At 31.8% G+C, this 5,313-nt stretch overlaps 1 pseudogene; it reads right to left on the bottom strand.

Annotated features, from left to right (window-relative positions):
• Window positions 1-1,008: 1,008 nt before the first annotated feature.
• Window positions 1,009-1,758, bottom strand: LOC111902979 (40S ribosomal protein S13-like; annotated as a pseudogene).
• Between the last annotated feature and the right edge of the window lie 3,555 nt (window positions 1,759-5,313).

Here is a 5,313-nt window from a genome sequence, read left to right as displayed (position 1 = left end):
CCACAGTATCAAACTTGGAGCGCTCAGAAGATAATCAACGTTCGGGTCCTCAAGCCGTTTCGAGAAGGGAACTTCACGAACGTTCGGTTCAAGGTGCTGAGGGGTTCTGCTAAGACCGAACATGCCATATCGCTTGCTGATCTTCCCAATTTGAATCCACATGATTGGATAATTTTGCACAACATCCTCCTCACAAATGAAGCAGAGTATGGTCCGATTATTGATCACTTCAAGAGGATGCTTGTATGCTACATCATGGAAGTTGCCAAGATGGATCAGGAGATCGCTAGCATCTTCAAGAAAAAGCCCACTATCTCACCTGTTGGCTCTGCCAGTAACCTGAACATGATGCAGATGGGAAAGATTGACCCGAAACGCAATTCTGTCATGTTTACCAGAAACGAAGGCCAAAAATGCATGTTCGCTTTGGCAGACAAACATCTATACACCACTGCATGCCTGTAACATGTTTTGGGAATCATTCATCGTTGCAAGCAGAATTCAGCAGACGACAAGAAGTACTTCGATGACATGATCCAGTGATACATTCGCTTCAGACAGACAATCCTCGCTCTTATCCCACGTCTGTTTGAAACCACTAAGAAGGTTCCTGCAGCTGGACCCAGCAAGAAGAAGTGATAGTCTCGCTCCAATTGACGCAAAGGGGGAGATTGTCAGGTCCAGATAGTGTTGCGTCTTGGGCTCGATATTTAGTCCATTTAATCTCCGGTATGGGCCTATCCATCCGTGAGTTATTTTGTAGGGTTTAATATTTATAGATGCTTGCATGCATCCTAGAACGTAACCTTTTGATAGAGATTTTAATAGCATTCATTGTTCTTGTCTTTTGTAACCCTAATATCCTCTACAGCGGAAGTTCTTCATCGAACTCTGCTGAGGATTGAATCAATTGAATCATTCGACACATTCAGATTCATTCTTGTGCTTTATCTTATTGTTTTTGCTTTCTTGATTTACCTGTTATAAGATCTAATCGATCAAAGAGTTTTATAAACTCATCAAAAACACAATAAGGATTTCAGGAGCAAGCCCTGACTTCTTGTTCTCAACAAGAATCAACCTGAATTTGGATCCTTGTCCTTCCTGTTCCTCTGCAAATGCTTTCTGATAGCAATTTCCTTCCTGATCAAATGGTATAAATCCTCTAGTATTTCAGGAGCAAGCCCTGCCATGTCCTCAAATATTAATAACATCAACATATTAAAAAACACAATGAGGATGAGATTAAGAGAATGCATACCATGTGCCTTGAGAATCCTGAGAATCTTACTCCTAGTTACACTGTTCACTTGTGCAATTCCATGAGAATCACGAAGGATAACACCAATTTGTGATGGGGTTAGACCCTTCTTTGCAAACTTATAGATACTGTCTTGAACCTGAAGAATTATGAAAGCAAAGAGTTGTAATCAGATTTGGAATTTATAATTAAGCGCTCTCAAATAGGTTACTTAGATACACCAATCACAAAGACATACAGTCTTTTACAGTAAGACTGAAAAGATATGTTGAAGTTGTTGAAATGCACAACAAAAACATCTTCAACTGATCCAAATTAAAAGAAGCTGAAGAACTGATATCAAGGTAATAGAGCTACAGGTAAATAAGTAATATGAACTTTGAACAATGAACATTAAAAACATAACATACATCCAAAGGGGAGATCTTGAGCCAACTTAGTGGAGTTCTCTTATATGGGATCACTGGGGAAAATGAAGATTTGTTCCATTTGAGCATAAGAAACTTATGACTTATTTGTGTTGAATAATCTAATAGTTTATGACTTTATGTATCTTCAGCTAAAGCAAATTCAAGCACTCTTGAAGGTCAAGGTGAATTTTCAGATAATAACACAGGAGACACATCATTTTCAGTTGAGATGACATCTGGCACAGGTGGACTTAGAGAGGATTCACTATATATATTAAACAATACACACAAGTTTGTTTATGAATGTGATTGCTAAATGAAATTTATTAGATCATGTCAGATTGGCAATCATTGCATCAAAATCCATAATTTACATCAAATGCAATAAACTCGATCAATCAAATTCATCAACAAAAAACTGAATCAAACTGCGTGTTTGGATTGATAGAGTTAACAGAACATTAACTCGCCTCGGATTTAATGGAGAGATCAATATCCTTCAAGTCATTGGATGATAGAAAGAGAAAATGGAGCAAAAAGAAGAGAGAAGAATGTTACTTGGTAGGGATGAAGGCGATCGAGAAAAATCTATCAGTTGAGAGAGCAGGCGGCGAACGACAAAGCAAATGAGAGTGAGAGGAGCTCCGATTTATAATGGCGTAAGTGATCTCAGGAATGATGAATGCGATCGGCGATAGGTCATGCGATTGAAAATTTTGATCTGATTTGGGGAAGAAGACTTATTTGGGTCATGTGATCTGACTCATTTTCCCTTAATAAGACTGATGATCTAAGACTGATGATCGGGACGTCAAAATTTTTTATATTATATATAAATTTTAATATTGTTTTGATCTTAGGAATGCTATATGTTTTTTCCTTTATCTATTAAACATTTTTTAGTGAAATATACGGTTGGTATTCCTTCATAAATAGATTATATATATTTAATAAAAAGTGCAAAATACTTACCATTAGTATAATAATTAAATTAAATGGCTCCTCATGAAGTGAATTGTCATAAAATATTAACTTCTTGCTAGCTTCGCCATTTGTATTTATAGTATGATATTTCATTTAAAAAATAGCTTTGGTGTGATGTTTTGCATAAATTACTGTACATTATGTTTTATTAATTATGTGTCGAATTGAGAAAAATGAAAAGAACGTGTAAATTTGCAACATCTACTGAAACTTTTGGACCACAATATTATTTCTGAGTAAAGAGATAATAAATTAGCAAAAGAAATCCAAACCCTTGTTTGTTATCCAAAATCTTTTTTTTTTACTAAAAAAACGAAAATAAAACAAATTAATTTTTTTTAAGAAACAGGGGTAAATAAATTTTGATGTAGGGATAATAATTTCCAAAGCCTCAAAAATATATGGATAATATTAATATACAAAAATTAGCAAATATGTATCATCAAAATCTAAAAATTGTATCTACTATAATAAATGAAGGTTTTTTTGCCACATGTCTTCTTCTCATTCATTTCGACACATGACATTTTTTAGATTTTTTAAATTTTCTATTTTCCACTTGTCATTTTATTGTATTTTTCATTTTATTAATTTAAAATTTCACATTTAATGTGTAAGGTAATATATATGTAAAGTATTTATTAGAAATAGTTTATATATGTAATTTATTCAATACATTAAAGTCTCATTCATTTTAATAATTCAAATTTTTCTCATTTTTCTTATAAATTCAAACTTTTCAAATTGTTAAAATTTTATATTTGTTTTTTTTAATTAAACTCATGTAATACATGGGTCTCACACCTAGTTTATAACGTAGAAATTATATTATAATTAAATTTTTAAAACAATTAAAAATAATATTTTATTTTTGTTGTTGAGTTTTCAAAGATAATTGTAGATTTTTAATATATGTTTTTTCAATAATCTTCTATATTTTGCTACGGAAACATATTTCATAACTACTTAACTACGGAATTTTACGTAGCCATTTACCTATGGATTTTGATTTCGTAGCTATTTTACAAATTCATCTTTTTGTAACAAGTTCCATAATAGATTAGCTACAAAAATTTATTTTGTAGCAAATTTTCCTAGCAAAATAGCTACGGATCCTAATTTCATAGCTAGCTACGTATTTTTATTTTGTAGCCAATTATGTAGCCAACTAGCTACATACATGAATTTTGTAACAAGTTTCATAGAGAACTAGCTACAACCAAAAAACTTGTAGCATTATTTGTAGTAAACTAGCTACAGATTTTAATTCCGTAGCAACTATTCAAGATTTAGCTACGGAATGCAATTCCGTAGCCATTTCCGTAGCAAATTAGTTACAACCAACCATTTTGTAACATATTCCGTAGTAAAATAACTATGAATTCAGATTCTGTAACAACTTTGCGTAGTTATTTAAGATTTAGCTACATAATGCAATTTCGACCATTTATGTAGCAAAATAGCTACGACTTGTCGTTTCGTAGCATAATCCGTAGTAAAATAGCAACAGATTTTGATTCCATAGTAACTTTCTATAGCTATTTAAGATTTTTCTTGTAGTGTATGTTACTTTCAATTGTGAAGACATAGATCCTTATAGGTTGAATGTGTCCCTTAAGTGTTAAGCGTTTTTTCCGCATGTACATGTAATTGTATAACCTGTAAAACCCTTTAGGGGTATCAGAGTCTTGGTTTCACATTTGATTGTGCATGAGGTCAAATGAGCATGCTAGGTTTAATCAAAAATAAACCCTTGCCTCTTGATGATTTTGTTTTTGCTAGGGTTTTTCAAAAACCCTAGCCTCCTTTGCCCATTTCGAAAATGACCAGAGTTTCTCTAAGGTTTCTAGTTTTCTTATTTGTTATTTTTAAACGCTTTAAAAATTAAACAATTAAAACTTGGTAAGCCTAACCCTAGTTTTTGAAAATTAGAGAATTATGATTAAATTTGAATTATCTAATTAAAAGTATAGTTTAAGATAACCATTTAATTCCTAAGCAATTTAACTATTTTAATTAATTGTTTATTTAAAGGAAAACATTAAACCATAATTGGTTTAAAATTAATTAATTAAATGTTTAACTTAGATAATTAATTTTTGAAACCTTTTGTTTTAAAAAGTTTTAAAATACATCTTTTATATATATATATATATATATATATATATATATATATATATATATATATATATATATATATTAAACGTTTAATAGTATATGTACTAGAAAAGTCATTCAAATCAATAGTATGCCTCATTCACGAAGCCATGTTGTAAGAGAGGTATAAGAAAATGTCTTATAAAGGACCATTAAATGGGTGTTCTTTTCACCCACCGCTCATTTGCTTGGTGGAGGGTCATTATCCGAACAAGTTTGATAGGACATAAAAGATTAAAAGTAAAATCAATAAAGTACTAGAACAATCTTTTAAAAATCTCACTCTAGTTACTTTTGGATAAAATGTGAAATGCATGTTAATCCATGAAAACGCACATCATTTCTTTATGAGCCATTAATGGAGCGTGCGTGGTTAACTGGCATACTAATGTGGGACTATAGCGATGAAAATGATGAAACAACTTGTGTTTATAATTGTTGATGGAGCGTGTGTGGTACTGACACATCAATGGGGGATTATAAATCGATCGGGGGTGTTTG

Source organism: Lactuca sativa, chromosome 2 (genome assembly GCF_002870075.4).
Source record: "Lactuca sativa cultivar Salinas chromosome 2, Lsat_Salinas_v11, whole genome shotgun sequence".
NCBI lineage: Eukaryota > Viridiplantae > Streptophyta > Magnoliopsida > Asterales > Asteraceae > Lactuca > Lactuca sativa.
The sequence above is the reverse complement of the archived record's forward strand: the minus strand, read 5'-3'. Positions and strand labels throughout refer to the sequence as shown.